The 17,423-nt window shown below is 38.7% G+C and overlaps 1 long non-coding RNA gene across 1 annotated transcript; it reads left to right on the top strand.

The window, feature by feature from the left end:
- Window positions 1-1,811: 1,811 nt before the first annotated feature.
- LOC123373819 lies at window positions 1,812-14,203 on the top strand. The gene is made up of 3 exons (XR_006580870.1): window positions 1,812-2,037; window positions 13,697-13,829; window positions 14,026-14,203. It is a non-coding gene; the product is annotated as an uncharacterized LOC123373819 (long non-coding RNA).
- Window positions 14,204-17,423: the final 3,220 nt, after the last annotated feature.

Below are 17,423 nucleotides of genomic sequence, written 5' to 3' on the forward strand. Positions count from 1 at the left end.
ATAGCATTACCTTGACTTTTAATATCTCAATCCAGAAATCTCTTAAAAGTGGTATAACAAGTCTGTTTCAGGCTGTTCTTTGTGTATTTATAAAACATTGGTACCAATCAATTTGGTTTTCATTGAGGAAGTGTGGGAAAAAGGAACTGTAACTGGGGAAAATGCATCTGACTTGCCCCATGTATTTTAAGACTGGGTGCAGCAGATATTAGGTTATTCCCAAGCTTGCTGTAGCTCTTCCAACTCAGCATGGAATTTGCTAAGGCAGTCTGACCCACCTATTTATATTCTAAACTCTTTGAGGCAGGGACTGTCTCTTACTTGGTGTGTACAGTGCCTAGCACAGTGAAGGACTGGTTTCAGCTGACTTCCCCATTCACTATCATAACATAAATAAATAATAATAATTAATAATTTATTATTTCATGTACTTGACATATTTTAGGAAAAGTGTGCATTTTAAAATATCTCACCATTATCCCTGGAAAACACCAGGGATTAATTTATTCCAACATATTTATATTAACTTGCATACTAAAAATGCACTTCATTACCGACTACATTAAAAACCGTATGGGTGAGATTTGATTTTCATTTGGTAGTTTGTTTGCAAAGTGATAGTGATAGATGCTTGTTATAGATCTGGCTAGAAAATGAATTTTTTTCCTATGAAAAACATTGATGAAAAGGTAGGGTGGGAAGAGAGAAAAATCACAAATTGAAATACTTAGATTTGGAAATACCACTGTAGTGGAGAATAAGGAAACTGAACTACAACTATCATGAGGCACCATGATGAGATATCGAAATCTTAATATTGTGGGGTTTGGATTAAATTTTTCAGATGTCAGAAATTTGGTCTATGTCAAAAAAAAAATAAAAAAAATCTGCAGAAAATAAAAACTTTTCATGAAAATTTTCACTTCCTTTCAACAATTTTTTGTCAAAAAGCAGACTCAATGGAAAATTTTTGACTACCCTAATTCATATTTTTTGAAACATTAATATTGGTTTTCTTAAAACAATCCCAAGATTTGAACAAAATATTGCTTGTGTTCATTGTGGATGTTTCCCCAATGTTAATGTGATTTCTGCTTTGTAACAACGTTTTCTCTACCTTATTTTATTTTTAAAAAGTAGTTGAATGTTGAATTTTTACTCTGACCAGTTGTTGTTTCAAGGAGCCTTCCCCTTGTGTTTCTTATTTATTAATGCAAGTCATTAGATATTTATGCAATATGGGTTAGGGTTAATCAAAGGCATATAGCATAGATATTTCTTCTTTCAATCTATAGTGAATGAAACATTTTTGACTTTTGAAATATAATGTTAATTATCAAATATCTCTATAGAAAAATTGCACATATTTTCATAAATTTACTACTAGTAGGACTTTCAAGTGGTCAGGATGTAAATAAGAGATTTAAAAAAAAGGAGAAAATGAATTTTGGTAATCGAAGAAAAGATTTCTCCTAGTAATTCATTCTAACAATATGGTATTAAAAACTGCCCTGCCTGTCATATGAATTTGCTGGTTTAACTTCAAACCTGATAGTTCTTATTTCATACTGTGATTTCCATCTTTTCTGAACTCCTTCAAACCACCTTCCACTGGAGGTCCTGACTGTAGATTATTTTATTTCTTTACTACCAGCCGCAAAGTGCTCTATGTAATCATTATGTTTTGAACTTGATGTTTTATTCTGGCATTGCTGCATCTGTCAGATGCTGCCAAGCTATGTATTGAGATTTCCTTTCCATGTTGCTTTTCCATGCCATGGCTGAATCAACTCTTCTTTTCACAGAGTTTGTCATTCATTGGTTGGCTCATAATCAGTGCTGCCAAGTGATATGAAAAGTACTGGGAAGAGGGAATACAAGAAGTGAGCTGCATCCACAGAGGTGTGTGTGATAAAAGGCTCTGCTAGCACGCCAGGATTCAGGAATTCCCAAAAGAAAGTTTTTGTTCAAAAAAACAGAGTGGGAGTACAGTGCACTCAGCTTCGTTGGAAACTGTCTCCACCTGCAACTAAAAAGGTGAGAAATTTCTGGGTTTTTTTCTCTTCATTGAACTTTTAGAGAGACATGGGAAAGACTTTAAGGTCCTTTATTTGGTGGGTTTGGTTGAGTTGTGTATCTTTGCTACATTTTATAAAATTGTCTTAACATCACATACATTAATTTGCTGCTAAATTGAGTCAATAACAAATAGACAAGTGAAAGATAGGTATTGCCTTGGGGCAATTCCAAGTAGACAGGATTCCTCATCACAAAAAAATGTAACTAAGATTAGCACTAATTAACACCTTGATGGTGAGAACTGAAGGGACATGGATCCTGAATGAAATACACCCCAAATGGATTTAGACTATTCTGACATTATACAGCTCTTTAATCTAGCAGAAGGCGGCATAACAAGAGCTCTTGGTTGGAGGCCAAAGCTAGGGGGAAAAAAACAACAACAACAGACTAGGCAGAAGCGGCTTACCTAAGAACACAGGGGATTCCCCATCACTTGGTGTCTTTAAATCATGGCCATCTTGCTAAAAGATATGCTCAAACAGAAGTTATGAATTAATGCAGAGAATACTAAGTGAGGTCCTTTGACCTGTTGTTATGTAGCAGGTCAGACTAGGTGATGAGAATGGTCCCTTCTGACCTTAAATTCTATTAATATGAAGCCAATAGAGAGTTGCTGGAGTGTAAAATGTTTACTGGAAACTAGGAAGGGAAAGGAGGAATTTGAAGAGCAAATAGATATATAAAAGCAAGTACCAAACAATGTGATGTTAGCTATTTTAAGTACATCAGAAACAACACCTTCCTGCTGGCATCTTATCTGAGAGGGAGAAGTGGTACCTGGCAGTGAGAAAAGGCACAGCCCATTAGAAAGGTACTCTCGAGATGAATGAGTTGGTCAGATCAGAAATGGCTCCTTCCAAGAGTTCTGGCCTGGCCCCTTAATCTCATTGGTCAAATACCCTTCTTCCTCCATAGTGCCTTCCTCCAGTGTCATATGGGAATTAGTGACAAAGAGTCCTGTGGCACCTTTTAGACTAACCGAAGTATCGTAGCATAAGCTTTCGTGGGTGAATACCCACTTCGTCAGACGCATGTGTCAGATCTAGACTAATACAGCTACCCCTCTGATATGGGAATTAGACAGTCTTTAAGGCACTTAGCATTTGGAGGAGTAGCTAGTTTGCTAAAGGTTAAGTATAAGCAGTAAGTGGTAGAGCAGTTGTCTGAAAAATTGGTGACACTGTTCCATATAAAAGGCAGACTTTTTTTTGTAAAAGATGGATATCTCACTGATATTCTGGATCGTACATACTGAACCTTTACCCATAATATCATCATACGTAATGGAGAAGATTGCCAGTAAAGATCAAAAGCATGGAAGTCAGGATGTACATCAAGGCAGACTGACACAGCGAATCCATGTTAATATAGCTAAGAGTAACATTTCTGAAATCGTAAATATATCTGAGATCGGCAATCTGTGATTGCAGGCAACTGTCAAAATGAATTCTGACAAACTGTCTTCAAATTAATCCCTTTCCATATCCAGTGTTAGCTGGTATTTCTTGTCACTGACTTAACCCTGCCCTCATACTAGGACACAACCAAGGAGAGAACTCTACACATTTTACAATTGTTCTGTTGCTTTCCATTACATAGGTTAATAACACATTGTATTTGTAGAAAACAAGCTGTCATTGATTTTAGTAGCAGTAGAACCACAGCACCTCTTAAACATGAAACAGGCCTTTAAATGTAAATTTAGCAAGTTGATTTTGAAGCCTACCAGTCCAATAACTTGACATGCATTATTTAGGCAATAGATCTCTTGGGTTTGTTTGGCCTGTAGTACAGCCTGGTAAAGAAGTTAAGTAAGGTTGACCTATCTTGTACTAATGAGATTAACCTGTTTAATAAGTAAGTCTTAAAATTAGAAGTATTGGACTACAGGGACAGGCTAAGGAAATGGACAGAGTTAACATAGCTGGGTTTGGTTTTAAGACAATATTCTGTTAAATTCAAAACTAACATATATTAGGGCAGTACATATTGGGGAGAGTGGTTAAATTACAACAGGAAAAGAAAGCTGAAGTAATTCAATGAATTCGTTTTATAATGCAAAAATGATATTGATACAACAATAAGTTTCACAATTAACACATTTGAAAGTCAGGAAATTTTAAATTTAATTTTGAACTGGAAGTTTAAATCCTCCTCTCTGCATAAAATCACAGTTGTTATTCTTTATATTGCAATAATAACAAAGGTTCCAAATAAGGGCTGAATGCGTAGCAGGAGGTCACAGTTCCTGTCTTGCAGAATGTACGGTCTAGAACAGTGGTTCTCAACCAGTGGTCCAGGGCCTCCTGGGGGGCCGCAAGCAGGTTTTAGGGTGTCTGCCAAGCATGGCTGGCATTAGACTTGCTAGAGCCCAGGGCAGAAAGCTGAAGTCCTGCCACGTGGGACTGCAGTCCGGGGTCCTGAGCCCCACCACCCGGGGCTGAAGCCAAAGCCTGAGCAATTTAATTTCATGGTGCCCCTCCTTGCTACTCCCTAACACTGGCCCTGGCTTTTATATGCAGAAAAATCATTCTTGTGGCACAGCTGGGCCATGGAATTTGTATACTATGTTGGGAGGGCGGCCTCATAAAGAGAGGTTGAGAACCTGTGTTCTAGAAAGATGAAGAAAGAGTGAGGGAAAAGGATAAAACATTAAAGTGATCGGAGTGGTGAAAGCTAAATGTTATGTTGGTTACTTTAACAGAAACAAACAAACAAACAAACAAACAAACCTACCCTACCCCCACTCCTTCTATCAAATTGTTCATTTTTTTTAAATTTTATCTATTTTCTACATTTTTATTTAAATAGGATATATTTTCCCATCCATTATACTATATTAATACCACCAATTTTAAATAATGTTAAAAATATGAATATCTTCTCACCCATAATCGGTGCAATATCCACTGGATGCTAATCTCCAGCCTCTTGAATGACTGCTTATGGAGAATCTTTAGGTTTTGCCAACAGAAATGAGGAAGGCACTGGAAAGTAGTTACAGCTCCTGCCCTACATGGCTGCCCCTGGTGCTTAGGAAAAGTCTAGGATTTCAGGGACTTGGGGGGCCAGAAGTCTCTGAATTCTTAATACTCTCTGTAATTAAATTACTTGTTTTCGCTGTTTCTCAGGTTCCACATTAAAATGTGCAAAAATGAAGGCTCCAACAGTAACATTAAGTTGAGAGTGTTGTCCATTCTGTACAATATATGGGGCACGTTTTGATGTAATCAGTATGATATAAAGACTTACTATGAATCAAACATCTCTGCCAACTCTTGTATGCTCCTGGGTCCGCTGCCCTTGTGTTCACCTGCCAAAAGCCTCATGGCAACAGAACTTGCTAGGATAGGAAACCTTTGTCCATGGCCATTGACTGAGACCAAGTGGAGAATGTAGGTTCTAGGAACATTTTACCTGCCTGCTTTGTAGGCTGGGGATTTCATTCCCTTCAGGGCAGACTACTTGAAACACCCACAGAACAATACTTTACCTAGGATAAAAAAAAAAAGAAGTTGTTTAACTTACAAAAACAAGTAAAACAAAACTGTTTCTTCACCCTCCCTTTTCCCCTCCCTCCCCCTTCCAGCCCCTGAGGCAGGTCAGTCCTCCCGCATTTGATGTTTCCTTCCTCCCAAGCCTCAAGTGAAGCACCTCACAGGTGGTTCTGTGAGTTTCTAATAGGACTATCAATTTGCTGTAGGGATAGGCATTAGATCATACCTTCAGTCTGGCTTGCTTGGAGATTGTTTTTTTTGTCTTACCCCCCTCACATTCCTTGAGTATGAAATACAGATTACTGAGAAATCACAGACCATCCGTCTCACTCACACTGAATAGGAATAGAAAATACAGCATCTGTTGTGTGGGTAATCTGCTCTTTGATTTTATTTATTTTTTATCTAAGTATCAGGGACACCTAGAGTGTTGAATGGGATCCCCCTTTTTTGATTGTAGAAATCCAACTATGTACAATGTGGCTGAATTAATTCTCAAGAATGACCGATCTAAACAGCAGCCTGACCAGTTTGACCTGTTCTTGGCTCCTTTGTGGCTTGTGCTTTACTGAGCAGTCGGGGGTGGGGGGAACTGGGCCAGTATTCGATTAGTAATAGTATCTAGCCGGATCTCAGTGATGCAGGCAAGGTCTGATGTTACATCTGATGTCAGATTGTGAGTAGTGTCTGTTTTGCCAACAGACATTCTTGCAGGAGTGCTGGAACAAATTTTATAGCGGGGGTGCTGATGATGGAAACCAAATAATTTGGTGTTTATTTTTACTACTTCAAGCCAGGGGTGCGGAAGCACCTCCTGAAGCCCTAGTTCCAGCACCACTGCATTCTTGTGTTCCTCAGGAATTATTTGAAGCTGTTATTTTGCTGCCCTGGTTGTTTTATGCTGTGGTCAGTCCTAAGACCCACCACGTTTGTCTGTGTGTCTCTGGGTTGGCTTTCTTAGTCTTCTCAACCCAGTTAGAACTGCAATTGTGTAAGCTGGGTAGAGGTACTTGGTTTCAAGGTCCACTTAAAATTATACAAATCCACATCTTCCAGAATCTGTTTGTAGGGTTTGGAAGTTTGGTTTATTCTGATTGTTTAGCTATTTGGGATGGTGTTCCTTTTTAAAGACATCACAGTTCTAAGACTGGACCTGAGTAAAGGAGTAGTTAGGGGCATTGTTTGGGGGCTTTTTTTGGTTTTGGTTCTTATGTAAGGGTATGTATGATTGGAGATCTGAAGGTGGGAAGAAGGATAGAAATGATACTTGATGTGGAGTTCTTCCTCATTCTTTTCATTGTGTTCCCTTTTTGATATCACAGACGCCTAGTGTTTACTCCCCACCCCCCTTGAAATATATTAACATGTAGACAAAGACATAAGACAATCTACAATATAGCAGTAAGTGCGTACCTGGATGAAGTCTGGGTAAACCTTTGATTTTTCATTGTTTAGAACACATGGATGAATAGAATAACTTGACTTATCTTTTTATTTAGTTTTAATACATTTTTTTAGTATTGACTTTTTTAGTGGCAGTCATAAAAGTTATTGTTATTGTTGGTATTCATTTATTTGTAGAGCCATGTAAGTACAAATGATGCTGTAGAGATGGAGAGTTGTGCCAAACTAGTAAAATTATTCCACTCTCAAATGATTTGCATAGTAAGGCACAAGTTGGCACAGTGATAATACAAAGGGGTGTGTATGGTGATGATCAGTCATTATTCATCTACCTAGAATGAAGACCACTGTTGTACACGATATATTTAGAGTTTGCTACTTGTTGATAATAATGGAAGTTTTTCTAATGAAAGTAAACTGGATCGCTAAATGCGAGCAGTATCAAACTTTGAAAAAGTTTGGGTATGGATCTGGGTCCTGATCTGAACACTGCCACTCTCCAATTTCAGTGTATCAGTGTAGCTAGGCAACTGATGTGCTGCAATTGCTGCTTATTATACTAGTTACACTGCTTCACTGCTCTCTTTTCTTTCCGACTCAAACACTAATTGTTTTACCCCGTTGTTGTCTCTCATCATATGTCAAAACTGTTGAGGGCAGGGCCCATCTTTTATTCCCTTTTGTGTACAGCGCCTAGTACAATAGGACACAGATGCCTGATTGAGGACTATTAGCGTCACTGTCTGTAAGTGGCCCACATGGTACCTAGTGCTTCTGTGGGATACTCTTCAGTACTCAGTAAATCCCATAGTCTGGTCTGCATTTAAATTTTTTTCCCACCCTTTCTGTGGTGTTTCTAGATGATTTCTGAGGCTTGATAGCCCAGCTGAATGCGAATATATTAAACAACCACATTCCAGAAGTGAACTTGATTGTACTTCCCACCCAAAAATAGTGGGCATCAGAGCTTATGCAATAGAATTCACATGTACACAAGGACAGGGAAGAGAACAAAAATAGACTTTTCTGCTGTTTCCTACCGGCTCAGAATCAAATTATCAGCTGGCTAGTGGAGAGGCTTTTTTTTTCTCCCCAATTTACAGCAACAGAGCCAATATGAACTTCGAAAAATCTTCATTCTAGATGAATCTTACTTTATCTAAACCATTCACTTATCCCTAATTTATATCTTAAATAAAAGCTTAACAGTCAGTTGAAATCTGCTCTGTATTTGAATAAAGGCCCTTTTTCAATTCTGAAGCCAAATCCTGTAATTTGAGTTGTCAGCCCTCCAGGATTGCTCTGGAGTCTCCAGGAATTAAAGATTAATCTTTAATTAAATACTGTGATGTGATGAAACCTCCATGAATACATCCAACCAAAATTGGCAACTCTACCTTCAATGCCCTTAGGTATGTTCAGGGCTGAGTCTAGGTTTTTTGCCGTCCCAAGCAAAAAAAAAAAAAAAAAAAACCTCCAGGAGCGCAACTGCCAAAGCAAGAACAACAACAAAAAAGAAACCTTCGGGATCATAACTGCCGAAGCAAAAAAAAAAAAAAAAGGTGGCCGGAATGCCTCCCCTGAAATTGTGCCGCCCCAAGCATGTGCTTGGTTTGCTGGTGCCTAGAGCTGAACCTGGGTATGTTATGGAAAAGCGAGAGCAAGACCTGCATTGATGCAACCTCCTGAATGCTGGTGATAATCCACTTTGTGGTATTCCATTTTACTGGCACACAGATTACAACCTGCTGTAGTTATAGATTTCTCCCCCTCCCCACAAAGCTGGCAACCACTTTCAAATTTACATACAATCTTCCTGGAAAATTCTTATTGCTTAGTAATAGTACTACCCTGACCAATAGAACTCTGATTTTAATCAATAAACATAATGTGTAGCAAGATTAATAGCCCTGGCACTCCATCAGCTTTTGGCATGTGCATTCAGCTTTCAAACCTTATAAATTCCTCAGATGTATTTCTGTTACAGTGAGATGGCATTTAAAGATTCCCTGGACAACTGGAAAAGTACAGTATGAATTAATAAGACAAAAAATAAAGTTTTGGGGGGTTTTGGTATTCTTTTAAAGGAGCAACAGGTGACCAGTGCTTCCCATATATATAGTATCAGCCAACAATGACAATTATAAGTTATTTCTAGTGGGGTTTATTTATAAAAAAAAGATTCATTTGGGCATTGCACCAGTTTTTTCCAGCCAGTTGTCTTTCCTCTTGAGGGAATAAGCTGTTGTCTCTTTCCTCTAAGAAAGCTTACAGTATGATGGACAAAATGTCAAGCATAATTAGACAAAATTGCATTGTAAAACCCAATAGAGGCACTTCATCTTTCAGAATTTTCAGAGCCTGTAGTCTATTTTAGACACCTTAAAATTAACACTTGTTATCTAGACTGAAGCTGACAGATTTTTTTTAGATCACAGAAAACGCAGCCCTCCTTCCTTTTTTTCCTAGTATGATTTTCATGAGTGCTACAGTGTAAGATGTATTGCTCCAGAATCCCTCTGAAAAGTGGATCTTTGAACTGACCAGTATGTTTACATATGGATGAGTCATTTTGACAGTGTATTGCCTATATAACATAAGCACCAGCCACAAGGAATATTCAATATCCTGATTTTATTTATTTTGTGTTGTTTTAATATTGATTTTTAATGCCATGTTGCATGAAGAAGATTACAAACCGACAGCTCAGTAGATTTATAATGTCCTATGGGCCTTTATGTAAATCATCTAAAGCAATTTTTTGTATTGGTACAGTAAAGCTCTTACTTTAGGAAGGAGGAATTATTCATTCGCTTCTGCTATTAAAAAAGGGTATATGTCCTACTTACCATAGGGAAATTACTGTGGTATATCAAATGCCAATGGAATGTTAACTGTTGGCATGCATCTGACGAAGTGGGTCAGAAAGCTTATGCTCCAATACATCTGTTAGTCTATAAGGTGCCACAGGACTCTTTGTTGCTTTTTACAGATCCAGACTAACACGGCTACCTCTCTGATACTTGATCCCTACACTATTCAACCAAAAAGTTTAAGAACCCCACTGGCAACTTGAGGGTCTATCTCAGGGTAATCTGCTGTTTTGTAGAGTTATGCATGTTTTTCAGAGTTTCATGGAGAATGGAGAAATCTCCTTCAGTTGAGGCAACTTCATGTATCTCATTCAGACTTATAGAATGAGGGCTTTATTGCCTCATTAGGTCTGGTAGTCAGAGAAATGGGGATCTCTGAAAACTCCCAAGAAGTTAAAGTAGAAAAGACTCATCCTGATACAGTTGGATATGCTGATTTCTTAGACAGACCCACATGTAAGAGATCTTGTGTTGTGTCCAACAGCCAACAGTACCCCAATACACAAATATGACCTAAGATAGTCATGGATGTACTCTGTGACTAATCTCAGCCCCAGGCATTGCCAGGTGTTCTGAGACCATAGTTTGGCTGCAGGTGGTTAAAGTAGTTTTTCCTTGGAGGAAACTGCCCACATATAATCAGTCCCCAGTTGTCATTCGCTTTGAGGATTGTTGGTCAATCTCTCCCATTTATTAAGTAGTCTAACAGTTTATTGACTGAGCCTCCCATTCCCCAGGGATGTGCCTTGTTTCACCAATTGGCTGTAGCTGTCCTCTTTCTGTACCTGTAGCCACTCTAAGTCTCTAGAGATGAGTATCCCTCTGGCCAGGGCAGCTGTCTTTGAGGCCCCTTTACTTCCATTTAGACTGTTTCCTCCTGATTAGGAACTGTAGTTGGAAGTAGAGCTTGTCCCGAATTTCCCATCAGAATGATTTTTCCAATAAAAAATGTATATTCCACAAAACTGATTTTTTTCTGAGGGAAACCTTTTTGATTTTGCTGTAAATGTTAGATGTATTCAGTTTGGAGAATAAAATGAAATATTAATTTCAGATTGGTTCAACCTGATTTGGAATATTTCATTTTTTGAACCTAAAACATTCAGAGCAGTTTAAAAAATATACTAAACTCCATTTACCTGTATTACATTGCCTTATGGGGGTTGTAGTTCCAGGCCCCATGCCTCCACTGCTGGGCAGGCACCCAGGAGAACTAAATCTTCCTATATCGAAGTACATCTCTCATAATGAATTTCCTCTATGTATTGTATCATAGGAGTAACATGACTCTGGATGCATTATGGGAGATGTAGTCCTGCCACAGAACCTGGTCCATAGGAGAGAATGGGGGCCTGACGTACAGCTCCTAAAAAGGAATTGGGAAATGCAGTTTAATGTTGACATGTGCTTCAGCAAACCAAAATGAAATTTTTCTTTTTTGGGAATGTTGTATTGCAAACAAATATTAATCAAAACAAAGCAATTTCTATTCCATGGAATTTTTCAAATACTTCATTTTTTTTGGTTTCAGTTCTAGCCAGCAACAAATAGTGAATTGTCAGACTTTCCCATGGGATGGGAATTCCAAATTTTGTCAGGTCTAGTTTGAAGGCCCTCTTCAGGTTTAACTCTTCTAGCTAGTGTTGTGGAGTAAGGATAATTGAATTGTCTGTCCCCAGGACATGCCATTAATCCTCACCTGTCTTGCTCCAATGTGGTATGCACACCCACTCTAACTCTACAGTCTTTCAGAAAGTCTTTCGCCAAAAAAGGGTAATTGAGGCTTGATATTCACTGTACTTCTAAGAGTTAAATAATGAAAGGCACATTTTAATTATATGTCACCTAAAGTCTTCATAACTTCATAAAAGATCCTAAGTGGGCAACAGCAAACCCTCCTCCCCCCACAACAACACATAACATTAATTGAACAGATTGCCTTTTTTTTCAGAAGGTGGGGCATTGTTAATATGAGGAAAAAGCACTTATGTGAAACATGTAAATATTATACCTCTACTAAGAGCTTGAGGAGAGGTCATGGATCCACAAGACTGGAATCATACCTCAGTTTTGAAACACTCTCTTGGAGGGAACCCCTTTATAGTGCTGGGCCTCTAAGGGGTCCCACTCCTTCCTCCAGATAGGTCATGCAACTTCACCATGTACTAGGCTGAGCTACTGGGCTCCAGCATCCTGTTTCACACCTTGAGCTCTGCCCAGTGAGTCCAACTGACATTGGTCCCTGAAGAGTAAATAAGTCTCTACCAGGAGTCAATGTAAGTATTTGTAGTGACACCCAAGTTGTGCTCTCAAAATTGAGTAGGATTTATTATTCAACTGGAACATAGCATTGGAAGTTCTTAAGTGAGCAGAGAGAAATGCGGGTTAAAGCATAGTCCATTCAGGTGAAGCCAGAGCAATTCACCAGCCAAGCTGTAGTGAAGTGCATTTTCAGTCTGTCTCTGCATAACTCTTCCTTAGTCAGTCTCAGCAGAGAGTATCAGCTTCTTTCAGAGTCCACATTTATTTTTTATAAGTCATCTCACAGGCCTTTGTTCTCCATGCAAGACCATGCTGAGTTCACAATACCCCTGCCAGAGCCTGAGTCTCAGCTCAGCTTCACCTCTGAGAGGTGTTGATTGATCAGTCATTTGGACTTTCTGTTGCCTCTCTGTTTATCTGGGTCAGTTTCAACCAGTTCCTTAATGACTCTCTGCTCATTGCACCCAGACAACAAAGTGACATTACACCAGTGTTTCCTGTGTCATTAAAGGAGCAGTGTTATCTCTTTTGCCCCCACTGAGGAGCAGTGCAAAGTTTAAAAGGAAACTGAGATGCACATAAGATTCATAAAATTATTACAGAAAATTTCCACTTCATCACAAGAGGCTCTCTTTGTGTGTTGCCCAGCAGGGATGGTAAATCTGTTGTGAAAAAAAAAAAAACCACTTGCAATAAGTTGTATCAAATACATTTTCTGAATACTCCATGAAAGTCAGTTTACGTATATTAGCATAATGTTAGGCTATTTATTTTTAAAATGTAAATCAATTTCTGTTCTACTTGAATTGAATTACCAAACAATTTTCAGTCACAGCCAAAAAAGTCATAAAAATCTAAATGAACCCTTGCAAATTTTTATCCTACCTACTGTATTTCACATTTTTTGAAGTAAAATGTGTAGTGCTGTCAGGACTTTTAAGCAAATTATTCTTTGAAAAATGAGGTAGCGGCATGATTAATAAGATTCTCTTTCTCATGCTCATCTCCAAACAGATAAGGAGCATTTATAAGTCAGGAAATCCAGCCACCTATTACTTTACAAACCTCAAGGCCTAAACATTCAGAGGCAAATCTCTTAGAGTTAGTCTAGACAGCACCAACAAACTACACTAAAGGGGTGTGATTTGTAGAGCACTCTGACTGCCCCATGTTGACTCTGCTGGTGTACTCTGAAAGGTACCTAGTTTGTGTTAACGTAGTCCTATTTAAGAAGTTACAATGAAGCAAGTTAGTACATTTTACAAATCACACCCCTCTGGCACACTTTGCCACGTCATGTAGACAAGCCCTGGGACTTCCACAATGTGAAGATAAATATTTTAGATTATGGGTGCAAAGTATTGGCTACAGATGCTAAAACTCATACTTTACAATTTAAAATATAATTAAAGTAATTTGCATAATAATAATATGACCAGTGATTATTATGTAGAGTAACAGTGGAAACCTTGTTCAATGAGATTGCTTTTCTATCTGTATAATGCTAGTAGTTTCAAAATATTTTCTGAATAGGTGGGGTCTGTTGTATTAAATTCAATTAAATTAATGGATCTACAGAGTCAAAGCTGGCAATGTGACCCTGCTGCTTGACATGCACTTCAGTCTACTTGAATTCTATGGAAAAATGTATCTTTCATTAATGATACAGAAAAGGAAGGAAAAACAGAGCATTTTAAATGTAAAGTATCAAGTAAGTCATTCATTTTAACAATATCTTTTATTCCCTTTCTCTTTAGCTGTAAAGTGTTTTTAATAAGGGGAAAAATGGATTTTGGCAATCTTTTAGATAGTATTAGCTATCCCTTTTGAGGAAAAGAGAAATTAGTTGAGATGGTCTGGAGCTGCTATTGTTGTCGGTGTTTAAGTCCGATTCTGTTTCCTTAAAGGAAACACAAGACCAATGCTCAGCCTGCTGCAGGACTCCAGCCGAACTACCGTGTAGTGCACTCACCCCAGAGGAGCCTGAGGAGTTGCTGGGACAGCTGTCTGCTGTTTACCCGGAGAACACACAGATTACAGAACCCTGCCAATGGACCGTGAGAGGAAGTAGCCCAGGGAAACCAGACATTAGTCCAGGCAAGCTGTCGCAATATGAATCAGCGTGTTGCAGTGGGATCCCTGCTGACCCAATGGTGGGACCACCCACCACTCTTATGGCTCTGGGCTGAGACCCAGTGGAGTAGGGTGAGCCCGGGTCCCCCAACCCCCTGACACTGACCCAACCCATGGGCTCAGTGGTTTGAGCACTGGCCTGCTAAACCCAGAGTTGTGAGTTCAGTCCTTGAGGGGGCCATTTAGGGATCTGGGGCAAAAATCTGTCTGGGGATTTGTCCTGCTTTGAGCAGGAGGTTGGACTAGATGACCTCCTGAGGTCCCTTCTAACCCAGATATTCTATGATTCTATGAAAATGGGAAAGAAAAGAACATCAGAGATAAAAAAAGCACAATTTCTGTGTCTGCTGCTGACTCTTATGTCTAACTATACCTGTTAGAGAAACAGAGGCACAGCATATGGGCTTATCAGCCCCTCGGAGACTGACAAACTTGTACCAGCATAGGGCTGTTTAGGGCATTGCTTTTAGCTGCTTTACTGGTCACATGTTGACCACGTAAGCCACACTTATTAAATACAAATGGAGAGAGAGGAAAGAGAAGAAATAAGGTGGGGAAGGAATATGACACTTGAGGTAGGGAGTGACAACAGGAACCAAGTCTAATATTCCAAGTTTTGTTCAGGATTTAGCTGAAGCCAATGAAGGTGGTGATGTCCTCTGGGTCCCTCTCTGTGGCCTGGTGTGATCAGAATGCCTTTCAGAATCATGATAGTGAAGGCGTAATGTTATGGTAAATCCCAGCATCCTTGGTGATGTGTGTGACAGCGATGATCAAGTTTTCTCCTTTTAGTGCACCCTTCTACACCTGGGTGTTATGATTCCCTCACAAAGTCTCTCCCCCCTTTTTTTAGGGGGTGGTGAGCAGAATAGCCTATCCTCCAATTTTATCCACAATTAGGCCTAATTTCTGATCAAATTTAGCCCATTAATTTCTGATTCCATTCTCCTTGTGTTTACAACACATGATTTTAACACAGTCCTTGATGGGTATTAGTAGACATTTTTGTTTGGACTAATTCTTATTTTGGTCTTAAACTTTTGTTGACTGTTAAATAATTTTATGTAACAGGCTGACTTGGACATTTCCTACTTTGAACAACTTAAAGTAAAGACCTCTACAGACACTTAAAAAACAAGTAGTTCCTTCCAGGATTTTCCATGTGACTACTTGTTTGAGTAAGGACTACAATAAACGAAGTATGGTCTTGTTCAGGCCCTGGATTGCATATGTGTTATAGTTCTAACTCTATATACTGCAAGAGTCTCCCACAAACTTCCTGTGTACATTTCCTTTATTAAAACAAAAGTATTCTATTTTAAGTAGCACAAAAGTTGATCTGTAACTGTCTGATTTCCAAGAGGTGTCACAGCAGAGTAGATTTTATGGAGAGATTTGAAGGAGGAGAATGTAGTGGCTTTACACATGGAGATTGTTCCATATTTAAGAGGCAGCATGGAAGAAAGTTGTAGGTCTTCTCATGAGAAGCTGACAAATGGATGTATGACAGGGGTGTCACTGAAATCTCAGCCTGTCTTTTCTATCACCTCACTTTCAAAAGTTGAAGATAATTATATAGGGCTCTTCTAGCTTAATCTCTTGCTCTTTCCAGCTAGCGAATGAGTGTGATGGATCTTCACCTTACTGAGCAAAACTGAATTCCTGTGATAGCCACTTGCTTCTGGTGACGCAGCCAATGGACAAGTTGCAGGGGAAGCTGTTTTGTATACCACCAAACAAATGCAATTCATGCTGCCTTATATGTCTCTCCCTCCCAGAATGCCGTAGCTCCACCAGTAATATAGAAGACAAAACTTGCTGATCACAGTTTTATTACTGTAACCCTTCTGCTAGGTGGTGTCAGCAACAAGAAGGGACAGGTTCCATATCTAGGGGCTCCTCTTAACATTTTAAAAAAACCTGGCTCAATACCCCAACCAAAAATCTGGGGAAAGTAAACACCAACCTGGGCATCTCTAAGAAGCAATACTTCCCCACTTGCAAGAACCAAACCTGTGCATGACAAAAGAAAACTTGAAGGAAATATGCAATTAATTTGGAAAAATAACAAAATGACTCAAAGCAAAGTGAATAATAATTTTAAAAGGTAAAACATCTGTCCCACAGTACCCTGAGCATAGTCCTTTGCCTAAGTTTCCCAACTTTGTGGTGTGATAGATGGCTATTAAGCTATTATATGTCACAATTATTATATTTTATTCTGGGAGCCCAAAAGAAATAAAGGATGAGCTATTGTTTGTTCACATGAACAGGGGGAACAATGTATTGGTATCAACTTTACCTCACGATTTGTGAAATGCTATTAGTACTGCTGCATAGAAGATCACGAATGGTTTGCTCCTTACCTACCGTGTTGTATTTTGTCTCCTGGAGTCCTTTTGTCGAAGAAAAGCAGGTATATTGCTAGGCAGCATAGTATAAACTTAGTGATGGCAAACGAGCTATGTACAAAGACTATTTTATTATCTGTGTTTTAAATGCTAGAAAAAAAATTGTACTGTACCTGTGCCAGTGTCAAAAAATTACTCAGCTTCATACAAAGACCACTCAGTCAAGGCAATCCGTTCACAAGTCTATTTTTATTGATTTTTTTTTTGCCCTAGCACTGATATTGGAATTTTCATTTTGTTGGGATACCTGCATGTCATATATAACTTTTGAAACACAAAGGCAAATAGATGGTGCTAGAAAAGGCTGTGTTCCACTCAGTGTTCATTTTATATTTCTTACAGTACAAAAGAGATTTTGCAATAATTTACAATTTTGATTTTTTTTATTTCCCTCCTGTGTGGAACCTGTCTTCAAGGAAAGTATGAACTGTCAGATTTTGTAAAGCTTTGTGAAGAGTATTATTAGAGTGTGGACCTGCTGGGCTTTACCTCTAGTGGGTTCCACTCCAGGGAAAAGCTAGATGAAAAGATTTTTATTCTTTGCAAGAAGAGACATTTGCTATACCCAACTGAACAGCCCTGAAAATAAAAGTTTTAACATGAGAATCTGCAAAGGTTTTATACCAGTGTCTCTCTGGAGTAGAATTTTGTGGGAGGAACAGTGAAGTAGTATTCAAACCAACAAGCACACCAAAAAACTAGATAAATACATATACCACAAATAAATAATCATAGCATAAAGTTTTCTTTTTTGCTGCAGC

Source organism: Mauremys mutica, chromosome 7 (assembly GCF_020497125.1).
Source record: "Mauremys mutica isolate MM-2020 ecotype Southern chromosome 7, ASM2049712v1, whole genome shotgun sequence".
Lineage (NCBI taxonomy): Eukaryota > Metazoa > Chordata > Testudines > Geoemydidae > Mauremys > Mauremys mutica.